Source organism: Palaemon carinicauda, chromosome 21, assembly GCF_036898095.1.
Source record: "Palaemon carinicauda isolate YSFRI2023 chromosome 21, ASM3689809v2, whole genome shotgun sequence".
NCBI lineage: Eukaryota > Metazoa > Arthropoda > Malacostraca > Decapoda > Palaemonidae > Palaemon > Palaemon carinicauda.
The window spans coordinates 6,719,686-6,745,369 of NC_090745.1; the positions used below are offsets into that span (position 1 = coordinate 6,719,686).

The following is a 25,684-nucleotide window of genomic DNA, read 5'->3' on the forward strand; positions in this document are numbered from 1 at the left end:
TAAAAGAATATATATAACTATTCTAAAATATAAATATTCAAAAGCAGAATTAAGAAAGTCAGTCATCAAATGGGTTTACATTTTCTTTCACACAGTTGAATCGATCCGTTTTCTTTACCATCTTCGTCTTCCGTTTTCTTTCAAACCACAGATGTTTTGGCTACTTGAGAGAATCCTAAAAATGCAAATTTTTGGGCTCAAGCCATGGCGTCATGATGGAAGGTTCCTTTTTGGTAGCTTGCTTGGGTATATAACTACTAGATATTCCCAGAGAATTTAACCACAGGTTTATCACAGAATTCTAACTTCTGGAGCGAGTATCCTAAAGGTTTCCCTTTAAGACATCGTATATCAACAGGGGACGCATGTATTAACGCGCCACATAGCTATCTGCACCCCACATAGAGTTAACACTTCGATGTGTAGGGGCGGAGAATAGCTGGGGAGCCGTTCCACAGCTAATCTCGTCCGTGGCTACTTTTGGTACTCGAGACGTAAACAAACGGGCGCCATTGCTAAATGACGTCACCTCTGTCCTCATCCTACGCTTAGTAGCTTGCCTTACTAGACGGATTTTTCTCTGTGCGTATCTTATCGACTTGCATCTTAGCCATATCTCTACCCTCGGCCTCGCCTTCTTCTGGAAAGTTGAGTACAAGGTTCCAGTATTGTTTAATAAGCTCTGACCGTAAAGTAACTTTTACTTTTCGAGATATTTTATGTTTTGTGGCAGAGCAGTGCTACTACCGGACCCGCCATTTTATGGCGTCGCTGTTGTTTTGCATGCCTTATTTAGCTAGCCTCAACAGCGTTTTCCGGCCTCATTAACTAATCGATACTATTAGTTATTTAGTCTTCATGGCTGGGAACTTTATATATCGTGTTTTGACGCTCTTTTATTGGTCATCGACTGACCCCATACCAGTTCGCTAGTCTAGCCCCTAGGCCAAAGTGCCTATCATCAGTGTTCATGCATGATATATTTCAGTGATCCTAGGTTTAGTTATGAAGATAGTGGTATTATTTTATGATACTGTTGACTGTGATGCAAGTGTTTTCGCCTTCAGGGACCATATAGGGGATAGGTTTGATAGTGTGCCTTTCTACCTAACCTAAATGTAGGACCCCTATATGCTTCCTTCACCCCCTGCCTTAGGGCATTCCCTCTGTGTAGCCTTGCTCCCCCTACCACATAAGGGGATCAAGCTCATATCAGAGTATCTATCGCTTCTCTGTCCTCCCTAAGGGAATGATCCCCCCTTAGGGTTGCGTCCGAGAATGAGGAACGGCCTGCCCTTCCTCTATTGCTTAGGTTAGGTTTCCGACCTTCCCTGCAATAGCGATACGTCTTCCATCCTTCCTAGTTCAGGGTATAACATCCCTGCTCTAGGTTAGGCTTGGGGGGAGTTAGTTCTGTGCCTTGCTGAAACGGTACCCATGCACCGTTCTCAGACAGGCTGCCTGACCTTAGGCTAGGGAGCGTCCTCCCTTCCTTGGTGGCCGCTTTGGTACAGAGCCTCTCCTATAGAAGACCCTTCTTCTTCTCCCCCCCCCACCTATCTCTTGTATGGCCTAGCCTATACTTAAGTTAGTCTATACCCATCTGTCCCCTGTCCTATAACTCCTCCTTAGGGTGGAGTGATAGGGCTACCTTGAGTTCCTGTGTACAGTCCGCTCTGGTACATATACCCTTCATAGTGTCCTATGGGGTTAGCCACTGGATGCGTTTTGTCCGCAGGGGTTCTCCCCCCTCTTGGGTGTCCCCTAGCCCTCCCTTGGGCTACCCTGGCTCCCGGCCGCCTGCGACCTCTGCCACTGGGTGATAGGGCTAGCCTCTATCATGGGTACACCCATTCAGGTGGGATGTCTTGGGGTTCGTGTCCGTACCCCTACATCCCTCCTTCTGTCTCTTTCACTGTCCTGGTGCTGGCCCCTTGCCGCCTCCCCTGTTGGTGATACCCACCTCCCACCCTTGGTGACACATTCCTTGCCCCCTGGGCCGTCATTCCTCCGTGTGCCGGGGGACTGCCGCCTCCCGTCGGCGTACAGCCGATGGCCTTCCCTCATACCTCATAGCTTCGGTCGTCCGTCCATCGGTCCGACATCCACTGCCGGCAGTCCGGTTCTATTATAGCCCTTCCTTGTCCCTGTCACCAAGCCGGCAACCTTCGGCTGCCAGAGCCGCCGCTTCCAGCCGGCGTGCCGCCGTTTTGCCAGCGGCCGCCATCCTGGCATTACTCCTGACTTTTAATATTTGTCTTCCCTAATACCAGAAACTCTGCTGGAGCGGCCTCCGTCGTGCCGTAGGTCTGCCGGAGCCTACCGGAGGCGTCAAAGTGACTTGCACCCCTTCTTCTAGCTATCATCTCATGTTGATAGCCCTACATTGCAACTAGATGGTTTGACTACATAAATGGAAATGTATTATCTTACCGTTCTATTAATAACCATGCAGTCTTCTTGCATATCACAAATTTCCAGCATGCTGTGTGTATCTTAGCACGGCTGGTTGCCGGAAACCGTTACCCATGGGATCGTCTACGTTCCCAATTCTATGGTCTGAGTGGCCTCAGTCCCTGTTTTATATCCTTGGCAATTCCTACTAGAATTCCCCCTGCCTCCCTGGCAATCAATGAAGAATTCTGCCCTGTGCCCTCGGTCACAAACAAATTGCCTATAGATAAGGTTACGGTAACCAGCCGGGCGGGTTACACGGAGTATGTGTATCTCCTTCATTTCCGCCCACCCTCAGAACATCACATTGTTTATACCACTTAATGTTAAGTTAAAGATTAATCCTTTAACATTTAACTTTAGAATATAAGTCATTCTTATGACTGCCCCATACTCATGTTCTCTTTCTCCTACAGGAGGAGTACGTGAAGTGCGATCACGGCTTCTGTGAAGTGAAGCGCCCGCACTTCTACGGGCACACGGCGTGTAGGAACTACGCCCCTAGCGCCAACAAGAAAGGCGATCTGAAGTTTAGGGACCCGCAGAACTGTACAGTCTGCAAGGACCGACTGGTCGAGGCGTTCAATAATCCTCCCTCAGCGGACGTTAGGGACGCTTCTCGAGAGAAGCTACGCAAATGGGTGCGTGGCTTCCAGAAGAACGCCACTAGACCATACCTTGCCACTGAAGACTTGAGGGCCTTGTTTTTCCCGAAGGCATCCCCAGACTCTGTGGTCCCCAAGGATCAGATCCCCACCGTCCAGATCACGGTGGAACCCGATGTAGTCATGCCCCAGTCCATGCACGAGTGTCGCCTGGATACCGACAACGCAGAACGTAGGTCGGAGGTGTCGGAGACCACGGAGAGGAACCTCATCGCCGAAGAACTGGACTATGAGGAAGACCAAGTGGAATACACCGAGTCGGAGCAAGAGGTCGCTCCGCCTTCCACCCCCGCCTCAACTCCTACACCAACGGAAGTATCACTCCCGTCTACCTCCGCCACCCCGGATCCCATCCCATCCAGTGCCCAGGAGATGTTCCGTATGCTCGAAGCCCTTATGGACAAGAAACTCCGTGAGACACACGAATACATCAGGACCATGGGAAGTTCAAAGAAGCCGAAAAGGATTTCGGTTAAGGACCTCCCGGCATGTTCGCACGCCAACCCCTGGAGGTATGATGAGCACATGCCTATCGCAACGGGCAGGATCTTCGTCAGTGAGAAGGTCGGCTCCGTTGCCCTGGAAGAAGTGGAATTCTTCCCGAGTTTTGAGGCTTATCCGGACTGTTACGTCCGACTTCGATCCGAACCTGCCTCTAGAGAAGAGACCGAACCTAAGGAGGTGATAGTGTTCGATCTCCCGAAGGCCCAGGCTATGCTGGCCAACGCTGTTAAAAGTAGGGGTTTTACCTGCTCAAGCTTCCGGCGCTGAGCAAGAAGCACCCACCTACGTTGCACCAGATGATGCAATCCTCCCCTTCATGGAAAAGGCCTTTGCTGCGGTACACAAGGCAGTGGAAGAAGGGAAACCTTGCCCTGCACAGGAGGAGTGCAGACCCTTCTCCCTGATTACTCCCCCCATTGTTCGACACTGGAAAGATGTCCAGCATACTTTCGTGGTGGGGAAACTAGATCCTGACGTTGCTGGACGTCAGTTTAACGAAGACCTCCCGAAACTTAATGACCATCTCCTTCGTCGGGAACATGACACGAAGGAAAGGCTCGCCGCATCCATGTCCCTCCAGGTACAGCTCGACGTCATGGCCGGTGACACTAGAGTCCCCGATCACTACATGGTGCTCGCCAAAACGCATTTGGCGACTGTAGTTAAAGACCTGTACAGCTTCACGAAGGCTCGTAGAGCCTGTCGTGAATTCGTGTTCTCCAGTGCCACAGTGAGACATGAACCCCGGAGGCTGATTTCCTCCAACATCTGGGGTAAGCACCTCTTTCCCTCTGCCCTTGTGAAAGAGATCATCGACAAGGCCGCCATGGAGAACAGGAACCTTCTCCACAAGTGGGGCATGTCGAAGAGGAAATCCTCTCAGGACGACGGCCCTCAACCTAAGAGGAAATCCTCCAAGCAGAAACCCCAGCAACGTCAACAGAGACGGCAGTTTCTGGGACCTGCTACTCCCCAAGTGGCAGCTCAGCCACAGCAGACCTTTCAGCTGGTCACCCAACCGGTCTTGTCACAGTCGCCGGTTTTCACCCCTGCTTTCGAGCAACAGACTACTATCTTTCGTCCCAAAGGTAGAGGCTCAAACAGAGGTGCAGGCAGAGACGCATCTCGCCGTCCCTCCAGAGGCAGAGGAGGAGGGGGAGCTAGCGGCCGAGGCAGTAAACCCTCGGGACACCAGAAGCAATGAACTGCTTCCGGTGGGAGGAAAACTCCGCCAATCCCAGGATCGTTGGACCTTCGATCCCTGGGCACACAGCATCGTCAAGAAGGGTCTAGGCTGGAGTTGGACTCAACCACCCCCAACTTTCCAGCAATTCTTCCAACAATAAACCCCCCTTCTGGAAGAATTATGTCCTAGATCTCTTGAACAAGAAGGTGATAAGGAGGGTAAAGTCAACCAGGTTCCAAGGGAGACTGTTTTGCGTCCCCAAGAAGGACTCCGACAAGCTCAGAGTCATTCTAGACTTATCCCCCCTCAACAAGTTCATAGCGAACAACAAGTTCAAGATTCTGACTCTTCAACAGATAAGGACCCTTCTGCCTCAAGGTTCCTACACGGTCTCCATAGACCTAGCGGATGCCTACTGGCACGTTCCAATGAACCACCACGCTTCCTCCTACCTAGGATTTCGACTCCAAAGGAAAATCTACGCCTTCAGGGCCATGCCCTTCAGCCTCAACGTGGCCCCTCGGATCTTCCCAAAGCTGGCGGACGCCATCGTTCAACAGCTTCGCCTCCGAGACGTCCAGGTGATGGCCTACCTCGACGACTGGCTAGTCTGGGCTCCATCGCCCGAGGATTGTTTAAGATCCTGCAACAAAGTCACCCAGTTCCTAGAACACCTGGGATTCAAGATAAACGCGAAGAAATCTCGCCTCTCTCCAGCTCATTAGTTCCAATGGTTAGGAATCCAGCGGAACCTTCAGTCACACCGCCTTTCCATTCCCCAGAAGAAAACGAAGGAAATAGCAGGGTCTGTCAAGCGACTGCTGAAATCCAAACGGATCTCAAGACGTCAGCAGGAACGAGTTCTAGGCTCTCTACAGTTCGCCTCAGTGACAAACCCAGTGCTACGTGCACAGCTAAAGGATGCCACGGGAGTCTGGAGATGTTCTGCATCCATCGCTCAAAGAGACCTCAAGAGACGGCTCCCAAACAGACTTCGGCTGCTCCTAAAGCCGTGGTCGGAAGCAAAGGCCCTGAAAAGGTCCATCCCTCTTCAACACCCACCTCCATCACTCAACATCCACACGGACGCTTCGCTGGAGGGTTGGGGAGGTCAATCCCACCAAAAACAGGCTCAAGGAACATGGTCTCCCCTATTCAAGACGTATCACATCAACATCTTGGAGGCCATGGCGGTCCTTCTCACTCTGAAGAAACTCTCCCCGCCTCCCTCGATCCATATTCGTCTAACCCTAGACAACTCTGTGGTAGTTCGATGTCTCAATCGCCAAGGCTCAAGATCGCCCCAGATAAATCAGGTGCTTCTGAAAATCTTCCGTCTGGCAGAGAAGAAGAAATAGCACCTGTCTGCAGTTCACCTACAAGGATTCCGCAACGTGACGGCGGACGCTCTATCTTGAACATGCCCGATAGTGTCGGAATGGTCTCCAGACGCAAGATCATTCTCCTTCATCTCTCACCAAGTCCCAGAACTTCAGATCGATCTCTTCGCAACGAGCGACAATAATCAACTTCCTCGATATGTGGCCCCGTACGAGGACCCCAAGGCAGAAGCAGTGGACGCCATGTCACTGGATTGGAACAGGTGGTCCAAGATCTACCTGTTCCCTCCCACCAACCTTCTGCTGAAAGTCCTCTCCAAACTGAGAACCTTCAAAGGAACAGCAGCCCTAGTGGCCTCGGAGCAACTGGTACCCCCTAGTCCTGGAGCTACAAAATACGCTGATCCCTCTCCCGGGCCCAGTTCTCTCCCAGCAAGTACAGAAGTCGACTGTCTTCGCTTCATCATTGAAAGTCAGGGACCTTCATCTCATGATTTTCTCTCCCTAGCCGTGAAGAAAAGGTTCGGGATATCAAAGAAGAGTCTCTACTTCCTCGAGGAATACAAGACCGAATCCACACGACGGCAATACGAATCATCCTGGAGAAAATGGGTCTCATTCGTCAAGGCAAAAAATCCTACAGAAATCACCATCGATTTTTGCATGTCCTTCTTCATTCACCTTCATGGACAAGGCTTGGCAGCCAACACGATTTCTACTTGCAAATCGGCCTTGACTAGACCACTAATGTACGCCTTCCAGATTGATCTGTCCAGCGACATCTTCAATAAACTGCCGAAGTCATGCGCTCGTCTACGCACAGCACCCCCACCAAAACCGATCTCCTGGTCCCTGGACAAGGTGCTCCATTTTGCCTCCAACTTGGACAATGATTCGTGCCCTCTCAAGGATCTGACTCAAAAAGTTATTTTTCTTTTTGCTCTTGCCTCAGGAGGCCGAGTCAGCGAAATAGTGGCATTATCAAGGGACGAGGGTCACATTCTGTTTACAGATTCAGGAGACCTTAACCTCTTCCCGGATCAGACGTTTCTCGCCAAAAACGAACTACCCACCAAAAGATGGGGCCCTTGGAGAATCTGCCCCTGAAAGAAGATGCCTATGTCCAGTAGAGAGCCTCAAGGTCTATCTTCGTAGAACTTCGGACTTTGGTGGAGGCCAACTCTTCAAAGGAGAAACATCGGGCAGCGACCTGTCAATGAAACAACTACGAGCGAAAATCACCTACGTCATTCGCAGAGCGGATCCTGACAGTACACCCGCAGGTCACGATTTTGAAAGCCTTAAGAGTTTCACAGGCTGGAAATCCTCGCGTGTTTTCTTCAAACATTAGCGAAACAAGTGCATGAAGTCTAACATTTTGTGGTAGCCGCAGGTAGTGTTATGAAACCTGCACCTAACTCTGCATAGAACAGCGAGTTACTTGGGACTCTTAACTCCTCAGGTGCCTATGTTGACCCTCGTGTGATACGTAGTGATTTCAAAGACACTTAGTGCTTTTTCATATACTGTTCTTATCCCAGGCGAAATGTCATAGTCGTCACGAGTGCCGCATACCTAGAGCGTGATGTGTTTTCTTTTTAAAAGACTGACGTTCCTCTGGAACGAGTGCCTACTAATAATTTGAAATTCCCTTTCAGATTCAAGAGCAAGTCTTTCATTACTATGTATATTATAATTTGTTGTAAATTACTTTTACATACTTATTGCATTTGATTACCATATTCTGCAATTGTGAAATAAAATTTCTAATTTATTACTTGTGCGTCTCAATCCGCTCCTACTTATACTATGAAATACATGACTGCCATAGTTTTATTATCCCCTTCCTTTTATATACGATGAAGATTACTAAGGATTCAATCCTTATTATATACTCACCTCCGCAATGTAATATTCCTACCCGAATACTTACTTACATCATACCTTCGAGACCAGACGATTCTCTCTCTTCACATACAGTGCTAACCACCACTTGTCTGCTTTTGAGAATGTTCCTATATGAATGCCAACCATTCAGTCTTGTCTCCGAGTTCTTCATGTTCTCCCAGCAAGGTGGGTAGCCCTTTGATGACCACTTTGATTTTCAGCATGGTCCGTTGGGACTTCACTGCCAGGGGGGCAGGAAGTTTTCTTCCCTACGGTTCCTCTATTGAGATTACTATGCTAACCTGTTCAAAGCCCTCGGCACTTACTCTTCAAGGGGAAAATCTACCACGATACATTGATTCTCTGGTATTCTTCTATGAGCCCAAAAAACGGATTTTGAGCGAAGCGAAAAATCTATTTTTGGGTGAGATAGCCATGGCGTCCTGATGGACCCTCCCTGCTACTTCGTCCAGTTTTTTTCAGGTCCCACCCTGTCCTGCTGTATCATGGTGATCGGCAAGCAACTGGCTTCAGGATGAGAACGGACGTGACGTCATTTAGCAATGGCGCCCGTTTGTTTACGTCTCGAGTACCAAAAGTAGCCACGGACGAGATTAGCTCTGGAACGGCTCCCCAGCTATTCTCCGCCCCTACACATCGAAGTGTTAACTCTATGTGGGGTGCAGATAGCTATGTGGCGCGTTAATACATGCGTCCCCTGTTGATATACGATGTCTTAAAGGGAAACCTTTAGGATACTCGCTCCAGAAGTTAGAATTCTGTGATAAACCTGTGGTTAAATTCTCTGGGAATATCTAGTAGTTATATAACCAAGGAAGCTACCAAAAAGGAACCTTCCATCAGGACGCCATGGCTATCTCACCCAAAAATAGATTTTTCGCTTCGCTCAAAATCCGTTTTATAAAATAGGTTAGGCATCCTTCGGCTACTGTACAGCATGATTTTAAAGGAAATATATTTCTAATGTCTGATCTTCCGTGAATATTTTGGCTTTTGCTGTTCGTGACAGAATCTTATTTGTGCACTAGTCAAAATTATATTTGATACGCATGTAAAGCTAGCTTTCATAAAGAAAAATGCCTTTTCATATATACCTTAACAATGACTTATTTAGGACATGATCCAACGTCCATGGAGACACGTAAGGATATTTAGCGTAGCTACTTTTTTATTTATAGAAATCCTAGTTCGTTTCATCAGGTTGGTGATTTAAGTTTAAATAGGAGTTAAGTACGAATCGCTTAGGTTGGCTCAATTAATTGCAAAATCAGTGACGCTGTTAACGGATTAAATTTCATGCATCACATGAGATCACTACACTTTATACACACAACCTTTATATTTCTACTTCTCAAATGTGTCTTATCATTCTTTCAATCAAGAATAGCAACGTTACTTAAAAGGTAGAATACATTATGCCGTGCATCAAATTCGTTAATAAATTTTTTTAAGAGTTTTATGATTATTGAGGAAGCGAAAAAAAATATTTTTTTCCTGAAATGTTGTCTATTACGAAAGCTGACGCTGTATTTTTCATGGTATCAACTAGGATTCAAGACTGTCTCAGATTTAAAGTTATATTTACGATTACGTTTGTCCTTTTCAATGAACTGATCCCCTGACTACACTGGTAGATAATCCAGTTTTACCTTGCTCAATTTACTCTCGATATTTCAATTTTAATAAGTTTGCTTTTCAATGCAGACTTCAGCATTTATTCCATCGCCATTCCTCACCATTTTCTATTCAATTTCTAACTCACGGCCATTAAATAGGACTATGAATATAGAAAATTTACTTATATAAAAATAGGCCTATGAATATAGAAAATTTACTTATATAAAATAGGACTACGAATATAGCAAATTTACTTATATAAAACTAGAATATTTTGTTCGAAACAACTGACAAGCTGTACAATTTTACAAGGTGTTTTTCTCCACAATCTCTTCTCCTTTGTCTTGCGAATAAAATGCATCTGCATGCATATTGACATCTCATGATTGAATATTTTATCTAATAAACTTGCTTTCTCAGTCCCCTTGTGTCCCTTCAGATCAAGAGATTACTATTGCATGATTTCACATATAAAATTATTTTCTTAGACGTCGTGGTTGATCCAAATAAGTCTGAGGATTTAGACCGTTTCGTTGAGGTCTTCCATCAAAATGAAATAAAATTTGCATCTCTGAAGTTATTTTGGAGAAACTCAAATAGAATAACGAACTCCACTTTAAACGATCAAATTGAATGTTAGAAGCTTCTAGTGTTGCAAACCCAAAATGTTATAATGAATAGTTTGAGATAAAACATCGTATCACAACAGACCTTTGCGATATATACAGTACAAAGGAAAGTAAATTTAGTTTAGACTATGTAAGGAAGCCATTTAATTACCTTTCACCGTGAGGTTCTCTGATAGTTTCACCATCTTCTTGCAACAATAGTCATGTATGGATCCGTTAACACCTGCAAATAACAACAGGCTGATTATTTCTCTTGTAAAGCTTTCACCAATGAGGTCCAGTCAAAATGTACTCAAGTCTTCTTTCTAGTTTATACATGAAATGTGTTTTAATGTTGTTAATGTTTTTTGAAATATTTTATCTTAATTGTTCATTACTTCTTATATCGTTTATTTATTTCCTTGTTTCCTTTCCTCACTGGGCTATTTTTCCCTGTTGGAGCCCTAGGGCTTATAACATCTTGCTTTTCCAATTAGGATTGTAGGTTTGCTAATAATAATAATAATAATAAAAAAATAATAATAATAATAAATAATAATAACAATAATAATAATAATAATAATAATAATAAAACAAAGTATACAATAACAATAACGACCTTTAACGAGTTCTGATTAAGTAAGGAACCAATTCTCAACAGCCAACTTCCTTCAATCTAACTTCTTTTCAAAGCAAGAACGTTAATAAAAAAAAAACTGAATTCAAACAGGAACTCTTCCGTATGATTCACTCTTCAAACCAATACTTAAAATTGGTTGTGCCTCTCACAGACCTTTATGAGTTGAATCGTATGAAAATTAGGATACCGACCCCTAACATACACCTTTAAACTGACTGGATGAGATATTTGCAATCTATTCTAAATTGATCAAATGAACAAGGCTTTCAAGCCTCTTCTTACAACGTTTATTCAAAATAATTGATATAAAAATTATTTTTGTCTAACTGCTTCAAAAGGTGTGGCTCAATGACTAGAAATGCCTATTTCGAAAAACAGGAGGCTTATGTTTGGAAAAGAAACATCTGATTTTACATGGAATAATGTTGTTTAAAAAAAGAAAAAAATCCAGTGGCTCGAGTTTAATGGTGCAGCTGAAAAGGATTACGATAATACTGTACACAAAACACCTCCGAAAAGTCAGAACGTAAATGGTAGGCTTCTTTCATATATACACATTTTTGTGTAGGAACTACAATGCCTTCCCTGTTTATATAGTGTTAAGAGGAAACCATCATGAAAACAACAAACATTATGCTTCATTTTTGTTTTCCTAAAACTGAGCTAACAATAGAAAATATATGAAAACATAAAAAATAGCTACTGTGATATTTATAGTAGCCGCCATCAACATACTTCAGTAGAGAAATAAACTAAAAAAAAAATACAGAAATAAATCTTAAACAATAATACATAGCAAACAAGGCTTTTAGGCAGATCCTATCCAAGTACTAATAAGAGAGAGAGATTTGAAATAACTATATTTTGAAAACAACGCTTTAAACCAGATCCTATCCAAGAAGTAATGTCAATAAATCTTCCAAAAATGGGACAGTAACCCGGTGAATGTTTAGTACGATAAAAAATGTATCCTTCATTTATACAACACAGAGAAACTAAGAATTTGGCGATAGTTTTCTGGGATGGTAACTTAACGATGAGCAACCATCCCTCAGGCAATAAAGCTGTCTGAAAATAAAGATTTTACATTCCTTCATATTAACCTATGAACGCAACATTTTACCTATATATTCCCCTGACTTAGATACGTAAATTGCAACCATATTAGTATAATTTCAATTTTGCTATAGCAAAGCTTGTTTTTATTATTCGTGTCCATCCAAGCCCAGATAAAAATTTAAGAAATTCTTTTATATTACAAACCACAAGAAATAAACATGACCCAAAATTATCTTTTATAAATAAGTATAAAAAAAGGTAAGAATACAAATCTCAAAATAAATTTTGGGGTTTATTAACAAAAATGATCAACTTTCCTTCGCACTTAACCAAACTATCTACCTTCCAAGTCATAAAATTTGAAGCCAATTTGTCGTCTTGATATTATTTTTTAACTATCTTTCAATAGCGATTCTGCGGTGTTCAATTCGTGCAAAATGTCATTGGTAGGTAGTAAAGCTCGTTGCAGTTCAACCTTTAAGCCCTAATGACTAAAATAGTGTAAACATTGAAATTACAGGTTGAATATTTTGATATTTCGGGGTCTGCAGTAGCAATGTTTCTGGGGAAATTATGAGCGTGGTAAATTATAAACGTCAAGGCTTCTAAGTAGATTAATATAATTATGGGACCCAGTACCTTGTTTGTAGTCGATGGAAACGTAGTTTTTTATATTAATAAATCGTGCCTCATTAGCAGTCCTCCTGCTCTGTATAAGTTCCTTCAGTCAGTAACAACACATCAAGAAAATGGATGTAAGGAAGCACCGATTTGCTAGTAAGGTGACCAGTAAAAGTCATCAGTCATAATCAAGCATTTTGACGCACCCTTTCTCTCACAGCAGTGGACCTGGAGATACCTGAAAAATGGGTATTCTGTTAACCTTAGTGGAATCGGTTAAGCTATCATTTTTTTTTTTTTGCACGCAATTTTAAAAATAAAATTTGGAAGCACAAGGCGTATATCGCCTATTTACTGTCTTTGTAAAGAAAACCACTATAGGACCTATCTGGAATTCAACTACAAAATTAGTGCATTTAGGATGACTTAGATTTTTACCGTTCACTTTATAAAATGTCCTGTGGTTTAACACAATATCTAGAACCATTTTGCAAGGATCATAACTTTGCAAACAATTCAATAATCAACATCAGTTTTATTTAGGCACCTTAAAATACTATTTTACGTAAAACTACTACACCCCACAACTTAATCTATTGATTCCTTCACAATTATTAAATTCTATTTTCACACATTTCTATTTACAGGAACCGGCACAGTGCGAGATAAGTTCTACTTAATCTAGTCCATATGAAAGATGTTTAGTTACTTTATAATTCAATTCTTGACCAAGTTTGTCACTGTTCAGCAAAGACATAAAATCATCATCCTCCTACATTATATGAATCTACTCTATAAACCTTGATATGCATGCATAATTCATCGTTATTTAACAAACTTTTGTATACATTATAACTGGAGTACTAAAACCATCGAGGCAATATGCTTTATTCTGAATAAGTTATTTCAGTGATATGATTTGCAAACAATCGGAAAACTTTCACACACCTATCTACTTATGTCACAACATACCAATGTAACACCCTTGCTAAAAGCAAAGCACCAAACTACTAGTGCACTTTCCCCTTGGTTAGTAAAGGAACCTTTAAGCCATATAATCACGATGTTAAGACAGGGAAAGTGAAGTTAAGGCTTCTTGATCTTTCATATCAAGGACTAAATTTATGGTTGCTTTGACACGTCATTCAACTAATACTTAAATATTCAACTATGTACATTCGGAATTTTCTAGGTATAAATACCATTTAACATAATTCTTTAATATTTCATACCTAATAAGTTATAACACTGTATTAGTATAATACACAAACATTTCATGGTTTTTCAAAATTGATTCAGTTTTCTTCTCAAAGGATTCAATGACTAAGTCGGTTAAAGCCAGCGATGAACTGGCCACCGATTGTATGCTATATTAAAGTTACTTGCTAAATTTATTAGTTCACATTTTCCTTCCCTCTATTAGATATTTTATCAAACCCTTTTAATTTCCAATAGGAGAGAGAGAGAGAGAGAGAGAGAGAGAGAGAGAGAGAGAGAGAGAGAGAGAGAGAGAGAGAGAGAGAGAGAGAGAGAGAGCACGAAGCTTGTCCAGGGGGAGGTAAGATCGTTTACCTCTAGCCATGTCATAACTACCTTCGAATATGCGATTTCCCATCCATGTGCTAATTTACATATTCTATATATATATTAAATGAAGATACAGTTCGAAGTGTGTCGATGTTTAGGTTTTAACAAAAATTTGTATACATTCTATGACATGACAATATTTCATCTAAGTTGCCAAAATGCCGTGGTGTTGGCTATTGTGAATTCCCTACTGAAGGAAAAATCTTTCCACTGGCTGTAAAGGTCCCCTACTTACAAGATTTTTAAGGAGATCGACTTTAAATGGATATGCCAAGGTTGATACTTGCTTATTGATAGAAGTGTTGTTGAAGTAATTTAATTTTTTTTTTTAGAAAAAAAAAAAAAGAAGAGTTAACCAGACCTCCCAAAACAACGTGTATTTGGATGAACCTTGGGTGAATAAAAATTACATGGTCCCAAATGTTATATAAACAACGCCTAAAGCCACTGGAATATGATAGCCAAAACCAACAGGGAAAGAAGTCCTTTTTCGTTGGTTATACTCCACGCTGGTACGAAACGCAGACTAGCCTACACCTAGTTTGAGAGAGAGAGAGAGAGATATGGGTAAAGGTTGGAAGGTAAGATAGAAAGCCGTTACCCTAATTACTGCCAGTCAACTCCAGCTGGCAGTAGCCCACTCTGGAATGATGGAAATTCCAGAATCTGCTACACCTTGAATAGACTTCACGCTGTGGACGCACGTGGATACACCAATGTTCAAGGGCAAGTAGAGCCAGTCATTCAACGCTGGCTTTGACTTCTTCTAACGAGGAAGGTAAAGAAACTTTTGAGCGTTGATTAGGATTAACTTAAACTTCAACGGAAAAATAAAACCTTACTCAAGTTATTAAAAATGGAAATAAAAATAATTGTAAAATTAAATGTTGACCAATCTCTAGAAAATGTCAGGACTTGTGAGAAATGTCTAATAAGAAGTTACCTTTTCGACGTTGTGGTGGCAGATGAACGCCAGACTGCGGTACGAGTCCCACTCAAACTCGTTAGTTCCTTTGGTGGCTAAAACCTCACCATCCTTGTGAGCTAAAGATTGGGATTTTGGGGGAGCCTATAGGTCTATCTGCCGAGTCATCAGCAGCCACTGCCTGGCCCTCCTTGGTCCTACCTTGGGTGGGGATGGGCCTTGGGCGCTGATCATATGTATATATGACCAGTCTCTAAGGCATTGTCCAGCTTGATAGTGCAATGTCACTTTTCTTTGCCTTTGTCATTCATGAGTGGCCTTGAAACCTTTATACTGAGAATGCCTCCTGAAAGAATACTTCACTGGTTCCCCATTTTGGTGTCCAATAAATCACATTTTCAAACTGCCGGATTATAGTTCTTCTTTATAACTGCAAATAAAAATGGCATTGTATTCACTTGCAAAGTACCTTAATATGTCAGAAAGTTCACCCAGTTTAGATTGATGGACATACACAAAGCCCAAGAATACAGAAACGACAAATATTAACGTTAAGACCTTTTAACTAAAGACTTTACAATAATCTTTCACATCCGAACGTATTGAATACATTTCGAGAATACCTTTGTTTTTACCTGTGGGAAACTCAGGTGAAACACGAAACCTTTTGATGGCTGAGAGAGAGAGAGAGAGAGAGAGAGAGAGAGAGAGAGAGAGAGAGAGAGAGAGAGAGAGAGAGAGAGAGAGAGAGAGAGAATTTTGGTCGGAGTAGCTTGAAATGGCTATGTAAATGTCAAGCAGATTTCCAGAATTCATGAATATTAAAGATGAAAAACTAAAGCTTAACGAAATCGTCTAAACATTGGATAACTCAATTGCCAACTAGAAGCAAAGCTTACAACTTTATAAGTAGTAAATTAGATCTAAAAGGGAATTTTGGGGTTAAATCTTTATCTTCCAATGAATCAGATGGCACATTCTCCTAATAATGTACTTAAAACAAATAAGAACAATCACAACTAAGAATTATACAACGCTTATTTATTTTTGACATAACCTTTTTCATATGTTCTTTACTGTTTTCTTGTTACGGTAATCTCACTAAATGTCGTTACTGCATCAATCTGCTGTATCACAGCAAGACATTCAAGGTACAGAGTAATCTAGATCAAGTAGCCATGAAAGTTTTTAGCGCTGTTTCAGAAATGCTACAATTAACTCTCGAAGACAAAACAGCTTCTATTCTGCTATCATTATACATAGCCATTCCGCTATGTACTATTAAGTTTTTTTTTTATTTGAAAAAACAATTCCCGGAAACGAATGAAAACCTACACTTTAAGGTATTCATAATTCGCAAGTTACTTAAAAATGTCCTAATTTAACATTCAATAATGTAAATTGCTAAGATGTAACTATTTTTATAATAAAAGATGAAAAAAAATTAACATTCAATATGAACTGCTATGCAAATTACATTTATGCAATATGCAATTCTGTGAGGAAGGCGATATACTGTATAAGAAATACTTCTTGGAAAAAAAAAAGACTGATGTTGGCTTAAAGTTAGTCAAACCTCTAACCATGTGTGCTTGACAGCACTCATCACGTTCATGGATAACGAACGGAGCTAAAAAAAATATCTAATTTCCTCGATAAATATTAACTCCTATGGACGGTGGGTATTACGAATTACTTCTCGTAACTCGTAATACCTATTCTAAATTTCACAATTTGAATTTAATATAAAATACCTATTATGAAACATTAAAAGTATTATAGTCTTTCGATAAGAGTAACTTTTTGATATATCTATATTGGTCAAAGTTAATTAGAAACAGCCAAACTGCTAATATCCCGCTCTTCAAATAGCGTACTGAGAGAATTAATCAAATCATTTTGTATTTTTTTCTTGTTGCCCAGTAATTGTTTATACGGAAAATTCTACCATAGTAAATTCCAGCGGAGGTCAATTCCACCACGAAAAATGCTACCAGGGTAAATAACATTAAACGCGCTCCCGTAATATTCTCAGTATAAAAGGGGTATATTTCTTAATGGTAAATATCACTCGCAACATTGTTTGGACACCCAAATAAGCGGCATGAATATCCAATTTAACGCTCTGCTACAGAGAAGGTTTGCTCAATTGTAAAGGCCAAAATGAACACGGCGTGAATAGTCAATTCGGTTGTTTGTTACAGAATAGGGATACGCCCTTGTTACATACTTCACAGCATAATTTAGTTGGTACTTTTACTTTTCTATTCAATTAAACTTTGAAGCTCTAAATCGGGACAACATTCATACTATCATAATCGAACAAACAATAGCTACTGATGAAGAGTATTATACTCATGAAAACTACGCAGATAACAGTAGCAAAACCAAGGCAATGTCGTTATGAACATTTTCCTAAAGGTTGACGAGCTACACTACATACTGTTTTGAACTGCAGTGAACCAGCTGATATTCTATTAACGGAATGCCATAACCAATTGGGAAATAGTACATAAATAATGCCATTTAACGGCAGTTTTTCCAGTAATGAAAAATTCAGCAATGTGAACGGGCACAGTACAGGAAGCAGTAGCTACTGCTGTGTAAAATCTCAGTCGGAAATTATTTCCGGACTTTCACTCAACAACTTACGTAACTGGAGAGAGCGTGCTTTAGCCATTAAAGAGCTTCCAACTTGTAGTTCGGAGTTTGAAATTCCTTCTTCACTTGAAAAAAAGGGCCATAAAGTCGGCAAAAATCCTGGAATAAATGTGGCCAGGTATTTACCATTTTAATAACGGATATATTGATGCCAAGGAGTAATGTTACCAAGACGTTAAAGATAATAACAAAGCAAGGTAAAATTGCGGTCGCCTGTATTTCACTGATATACGGCTGAGAATATATTTCTACGGAGAAATTCCGATTGAAATTAGTTTTTTTTTTATTTTCAAGTGTACATTATGTGGAGACAGGGAAATTATTCTTGCCATTTTACGATGGTTTTGATGATCCAGACATCAAATCTTGTTTTTTCCCTCCGAAAAAGGCTTGGACGATCTATATTCCAGAAGCGCTGAAAATTGCTCCAGCGATTGGACTTGTGAGGAGTTGCTTACTTGTGGAGACAGCATCCCTACATGTCATCACTGGAGGGGGATGTGTGCCATGGCTAAAGGATTATAAACATTGAGCTATATACATTGTTCATCATTTATTCTTAATATGTTTTATGTTCATTTGAGTTATATACATTGTTCATCATTTATTCTAAATATGTTTGATGTTCATTTCAGATTGACCGTGGTCATTGTTCAATAATATAGACATTTGAATAAATGGACCAAGCTCTTATTTATGACCACGGTCAATGGAATTGGGCACACACTGGCATACAGACAATGGCCTCGTACTGTACTATGCGGATTCTGATGGATGGAGAGCAAGCAGGGTAACGTTATTGTACTGACGTGGTCGTGGACACGACTTTAGAGCGACGGCAACTATGCAGACTTTAGAGCGACGGCAACTATGCAGTTTTTAAAGGACTGGGGAGTCCATCACCGCCTTTCCTCTGTGGCCTTCCCACATAGTAATTGCAGAGCCGAAATAGGCGTCAAAACTGTCAAGCGTCTAATAGCGGACAACACGAGCAGCAACGGTGATCTCAACACTGATGAATTCCAACGTGCAATGCTCCGATACAGGAACACACCTGACAGAGATACCAAGTTATCTCCTGCAATATGTGTATTTGGTCGTCCCATCAGAGACTTCATACCTGTCCCGCCCGGCAGGTACCGCCCCCACGACACGTGGAAGGAAACACTCGATGCAAGAGAGGAGGCCCTAAGATATCGACACCTTAAAAAGGGAGAGCGCTTATCAGAGCACACTAAGAAACTACCCCCACTGTCCGTAGGTGACCGGGTTCGCATCCAAAATCAAACAGGAAATCACCCCCCTGAAATGGGCCAGAATCGGTGCCGGTGTCATCATAGAAGTCCGCCAATTCGACCAATACGTCGTCAGAGTTGATGGCTCCGGTAGGGTCACGCTAAGGAACCGGAAGTTTTTGAGACAATATATGCCTGTCAGGAGTATTCCACAAGTCCGTACAATTAGAGATGACTATAATCGGAATCAGATTGTACCTATTGCCAATCCTTCGACCACTAAAACGTCTGAGACCATTGCGAAGGACACCATTCCGACAACCCAAAATCCGGACACACATGGTACTCTTCCACTGACCACTTTGCCGTTACCAAGTGGTACTACCCCTAACATTCATTTTGATGTTGCTGCTCCGGAATGCTATCCCAACGACCTCGGTAACACTGCGAATCATCAAGCAGAGATTCCGCCTCTCAATGATAGCACAAACTCTCCATCGCAGTTAACTCCTGCCATGCCAAATTTGGAGCAACACAAGTCCAGTCTGTACCCGTCGACCGCCAACATGGCACTGTGATTTCGAGATGAACTAGCTATAGTGTCATCATCATCAACACATGACAATAATTGTTTTTCAAGTTTCCGTTCCTTCACATGCTAACAGGAGTTTAGTGTTCATGAACCTATAATTTGGACGTTTAATTGCCACCCAATGTTTTGACATCAGTTTTAAACGAGAGACATTTTAAAAGGCCGTTTAAAAACTTGGGGGGAGATAGAGGATTATAAACATTGAGCTATATACATTGTTCATCATTTATTCTTAATATGTTTTATGTTCATTTGAGTTATATACATTGTTCATCATTTATTCTAAATATGTTTTATGTTCATTTCAGATTGACCGTGGTCATTGTTCAATAATAAAGACATTTGAATAGATGGACCAATCTCTTATTTAACGGCTACTTGCATTATTACTTCATAACAAAGAGAACCCTTTTTTTGGTCTCGTACACAATTTAAGGGAGAATTGTCGATCTGCTACCTGTCTCGTGGACGGAAAAAAGTTCTCCAAAATTCGCTCTCTGTATTTTCGTATTCAGAAGTAGTTAGGGTATGATTTTTTATTTCTGCTGTCTATTTGGCGGAAAACCTATGCACTGTTGAGTAGGTGGTACAACACCGCTGAGAGTTCTCAACTTTAAAACTAAGCGTGTTTTGTGCTTTTCCATTTTTACCAGTCAAAGGCGTTGTCAATAGATTTCAATATTTGTCTGATGATGAAGACATCCCTTTAAAGTATCTCTTATTTCGAGACGTCATATATTCAGACGTATTTTACGGTCTATTAAACTTCTTATTCCTGATCTAGACAATCTCTGGCATCGTCGTTAAATTAGTTCGTTATGCATGTTGCCTAAGATTTTTCATAATTCTGACCATTCTTTTTATTAAGATCTTCAAGTCAGCACCATCCTGTTCGTAAAACTAGGTATGCAGTTGATTCCAATAGTAATGCCTTCTCCATCACGAGGTTCAATAGTACACAGTATTCTAGAAGTTTTATTCCAGCTGTGACAAGTTGTGGAATGATCATCATAATCAGGTAGTTGAATCGGTAGAAACTCAAAACTTCAAACTTGCATCATATGTTTTTAAGTTGAACAGGCTAACATAAGTCTAGTTTATTGATGAAAGATTTGTTTTATTGTTGTTACTGGTCATAAAATATTTTGATTCATTACTTCTCATATACTTCATTTCCCTTCATCATTGGGCTATTTTTCCCTGTTGGAGCCCTTAGGGTTATAGCATCCTGCTTTTCCAACTAGGGTTGTAGTTTAGGTGCTAATAATAATAATAAAAATAATAATAATAATAGTAATAATAATAGGGCGCATCTCCGCTTAGTCAAAACTTGCGCACATTCGACGAGGGGATATATATATATATATATATATATATATATATATATATATATATATATATATATATATATATATATATATATATATATATATATCAAAAATCACATTGATGCACGACTGGTTGACAATTATCAAAATGAAAACTATTTTAATGGATATTGTACGTAATTTTGAATCTAAATATTTTTGTAAGCAATAAGGATATCCAAAAGTATATTCAATTGTTTTATCACGGGGTTTCAATGTGTTTGCCGACAGATTTATCCTAATCAAAAGCTAGTATGTATCAGTTTTTTTTTTCTCCGTCCATAAATTTTAAATCAAAGCTAATGGTGTACAAGTTATTGTATCTATTCTGGTAGAATTTTCATGGTAAAATACACCTAGAACTTGTTTTCCAAAACACTTCATGAGCATTAACCAGCATTGACTAAGAAATTGTTTATATGGCGATCATCAACTAAATTTCAAAATATAATCCAATTCTTTCCTGTCAAAGACATTCTTATACGTTTTTCAAAATCTAAAATTCAACATCTACATCAGACATTCATATCCTATACCATTGACAACATGAAAAGTAATGTTTATTACATCGTTAAAATGATTGACCAACCAAAGCATTTAATTATTTTACATGCTTTCAGAATCAACGACACCAGAAGATAATTTTTTCATGATATAAAAATTATGATCTGTATCACAATGAAAAGTTGAAAGAATTTTTTTTTTTTTATATTGAATATAATGTTCATGATCTATATCATAAGTAATATAAATAACGACTGCTTGGCGAAATCGGTCTAGCTTTTAACAAGCTATTATCGGCGTTGCTCCTATGGGCGTGTCGCTGAAAACCTTCTAGCAAAGAAACAAACTAATTACTACACTATTGTATAGAAACTAAGACGTCATTACTTTTGCCTGCTTGGGGTAAATTTTCACTATGTTTTGAGTCATGTAAAAGAAAAAATGGAGCATCAGCATTATAGCTGCCTACTACGGTATCAAATACCAATAGAAAAAAAAAAAACTAACTAACTGTGCAGTATTCTCTCTTATATGACTTAGACCATCTAAAGAGAATTACATAAGGTGATTTTGCAAAGTCTCTTTAATTAAGCTCGACACCTCAGAATTAACTGTATACCACTACTACTTGGGCCGCCAGGGGGCGAGGGGTATCACTAATATTCTTACACCCCAGATAATTGGGTCATTTGAATGGTTATTGAATTTTAGCTATTTGACCCAACGCTCTGGGCCGGTAAAACATTCAACGCTAATGTGCAACTTAAGGAAAATCCTGTAGTTGCACTTGAAGTAGGAATGAGCCACTGAGCAGCAGAGGATTGCCCCTTGGAATGTGAAGTAAGCCTAATCTTATTTTGTATCTATCCTGTTTATCTATAAAAAAAGGACCATAAAAAGTACTGCAGAGACAGGGAGGGAAGCTACTTGCTATTTGGAGATGAAAATAAAATTCACTTCTCTATAAATTAAATGGGAGATGAGAATGAGAGAGAGATTACAATAGATGAAGTGAGGAGAGCACTAGATGAAACGAGAGTAGGAAAAGCATCTGGTATGGATGGTGTGAAAGCTGAGATGTTGAAGGAAGGGGGTGAGACTGTACTTGAATGGTTGGTGAGATTGTTTAATGTGTGTTTTGTGTTGTCAATGGTACCAGTAGATTGGGTTTGTGCATGTATTGTACCACTATATAAGGGTAAGGGAGATGTGCATGAGGGTTGTAATTGAAGAGGTATTAGTTTGTTGAGTGTAGTTGGAAAAGTGTTTGGTAGAGTACTGATTAATAGGATTAAGGATAAAACAGAGAATGCAATCTTGGAAGTACAGGGTGGTTTTAGAAGAGGTAGGGGTTGTACGAATCGGATTTTTACAGTTAGGCAGATATGCGAGAAATATTTAGCAAAAAGTAAGGAGGTGTATGTTGCGTTTATGGATCTGGAGACAGCATATGATAGAGTTGATAGGGAAGCAATGTGGAATGTGATGAGGTTATATGGAGTTGGTGGAAGGTTGTTGCAAGCAGTGAAAAGTTTCTACAAAGGTAGTAAAGCATGTGTTAGAATAGGAAATGAAGTGAGTGATTGGTTTCCGGTGAGAGTGGGGCTGAGACAGGGATGTGTGATGTCGCCGTGGTTGTTTAACTTGTATGTTGATGGAGTGGTGAGAGAGGTGAATGCTCGAGTGCTTGGACGAGGATTAAAACTGGTAGACGAGAATGACCATGAATGGGAGGTAAATCAGTTGTTGTTTGCAGATGATACTGTACTGGTTGCAGACACAGAAGAGAAGCTTGACCGACTAGTGACAGAATTTGGAAGGGTGTGTGAGAGAAAGAAGTTGAGAGTTAATGTGGGTAAGAGTAAGGTTATGAGATGTACGAGAAGGGAAGGTGGTGCAAGGTTGAATGTCATGTTGAATGGAGTTACTTGAGGAGGTGGATCAGTTTAAGTACTTGGGGTCTATTGTTGCAGCAAATGGTGGAGTGGAAGCAGATGTACGTCAGAGTGAATGAAGGTTGCAAAGTGTTGGGGGCAGTTAAGGGAGTAGTAAAAAATAGAGGGTTGGGCATGAATGTAAAGACAGTTCTATATGAGAAAGTGATTGTACCAACTGTGATGTATGGATCGGAGTTGTGGGGAATGAAAGTGATGGAGAGACATAAATTGAATGTGTTTGAGATGAAGTGTCTAAGGAGTATGGCTGGTGTATCTCGAGTAGATAGGGTTAGGAACGAAGTGGTGAGGGAGAGAACGGGTGTAAGAAATGAGTTAGCAGCTAGAGTGGATATGAATGTGTTGAGGTGGTTTGGCCATGTTGAGAGAATGGAAAATGGTTGTCTGCTAAAGAAGGTGATGAATGCAAGAGTTGATGGGAGAAGTACAAGAGGAAGGCCAAGGTTTGGGTGGATGGATGGTGTGAAGAAAGCTCTGGGTGATAGGAGGATAGATGTGAGAGAGGCAAGAGAGCATGCTAGAAATAGGAATGAATGGCGAGCGATTGTGACGCAGTTCCGGTAGGCCCTGCTGCTGCCTCCGGTGCCTTAGATGACTGCGGAGGTAGCAGCAGTAGGGGAGTCAGCATTATGAAGCTTCATCTGTGATGGAAATGTGGGAGGTTGGGCTGTGGCACCCTAGCAGTACCAGCTGAACTCGGTTGAGTCCCTGATTAGGCTGAAGGAACATAGAGAGTAGAGGTCCCCTTTTTGTTTTGTTTCATTGTTGGTGTCGGCTACCCCCCAAAATTGGGGGAAGTGCCTTGGTATATGGATGGATAGATAAATTAAATTGATGATTTTGCTGAGAATTTAAACCCCGTTCTGTTAGGGTATAAATGAAATGTATCAACTAGAAAACTGAACATACGATGGTACGAAGATATTGGAGAAACCTTGATGACACCCAGATAACTTAATGATAGATAACTTGGTCTGATATCCAGGCGAAGGTGCGAAGTATATCACCTGACTAAATTCTCTCTCAGCGCTCAAATGTGTGTGGAAGAATTTTCTGAATGAATATTCATTCTAGAGACTCGTGGTTAACTGTGGATGTTACCAAGATTGACCACTGTAACCCCAGTACTAGTTACAAACCATCCAAAGTACAATTTAAAATTTACAAAACATGAAAATCAGAACAAGATTGATAAATCGTGGTCCCACCCCGAGAAACTATTACCTCTGTAATGACTGAACTACAGTGGCTGCCTATCAAAGCTGGAGTAGATTTTAAGATATGCGCAATAACCTGTCAGTTATAACTTAGACCGTGGTTGCTACACATCGTACAGCCAACAAAATCGTGTCGACAAGAGAACAGTAACAGATGGTTTCGAGATTTTGTAGTCAAGATAAATCTCTACTGTAGATCCCAGAGCTTTCGTTTATGCGGTCACAAGATCCTCTTACTAGGTATCAAGTAGTTGCAGACTTTCTTATTCTTGGAAAGTTAGTACTGAAGGATTTGACAACTAACGAGGATTACAACAATGCTTAAAAATGTGGAGGAATGACCCTTGTTTGTTAGACCATGCAAACAGCCTTCAGGGTAACCAACAAAATAGGGCAGGAGCAGAATGAAAGGCTGAATAGTAGGTGAATTAGGGGTCAAAAGTAATGTACAAATACCATTCAGTAATACCTAATGTGAACCTTTATAAGGGCAATGAGATCCTCTACGGGAAAAGATTAGGTATAGAGGCTGAAACAGCACAAAATCAAATAATTGAACTAATTTGACAAACAAGTACTTGCCTATCCCGGTGGGTTTGTGAAAATATATGTAATCAAGTGATAGCGAAAGCAAAAGGAGTCAAGGATATATATATATATATATATATATATATATATATATATATATATATATATATATATATATATATATATATATATATATATATATATATTTTCCTTACAATAATCTTACTATGAGGAAAACCAGAGAATAAATAAAATTTAAGAGGTTCATTGACTCCCCCCTACTCATTTGAACCATTTTACTGCTCTTTCAAGTATATGTAAAGTTATGAACATCTATACTGGTCCTATCCTGTTATCTCGGCCTAAAGTTTAAACAAACTGCAATTTACTTTAGACATTGAATATCCAGTTGAAAATACAATCTTGGTCGTACATTTTTTTTTTCAACACTAAGTATACAAACAAAACTTGAGATGTGATCCCAACTTGGCCTGAAAGTCATGATTTGAAC

At 40.6% G+C, this 25,684-nt stretch overlaps 1 protein-coding gene and 1 long non-coding RNA gene across 8 annotated transcripts in view; both read right to left on the reverse strand.

Moving 5' to 3' along the window:
• Nucleotides 1-12,838, reverse strand: part of LOC137615175 (uncharacterized) — a 103,145-nt gene extending 90,307 nt beyond the window's left edge. Inside the window, exons 1-2 of the long non-coding RNA XR_011039171.1 lie at nucleotides 12,621-12,838; nucleotides 10,455-10,526 (exon numbers count right to left, since the gene is read on the reverse strand). This is a non-coding gene — a long non-coding RNA (uncharacterized lncRNA). The remainder of the gene's footprint in view (nucleotides 1-10,454; nucleotides 10,527-12,620) is intronic.
• LOC137615176 (uncharacterized) overlaps nucleotides 1-25,684 on the reverse strand; it is an 851,893-nt gene that overhangs the window by 174,352 nt on the left and 651,857 nt on the right. The window lies entirely within an intron of this gene.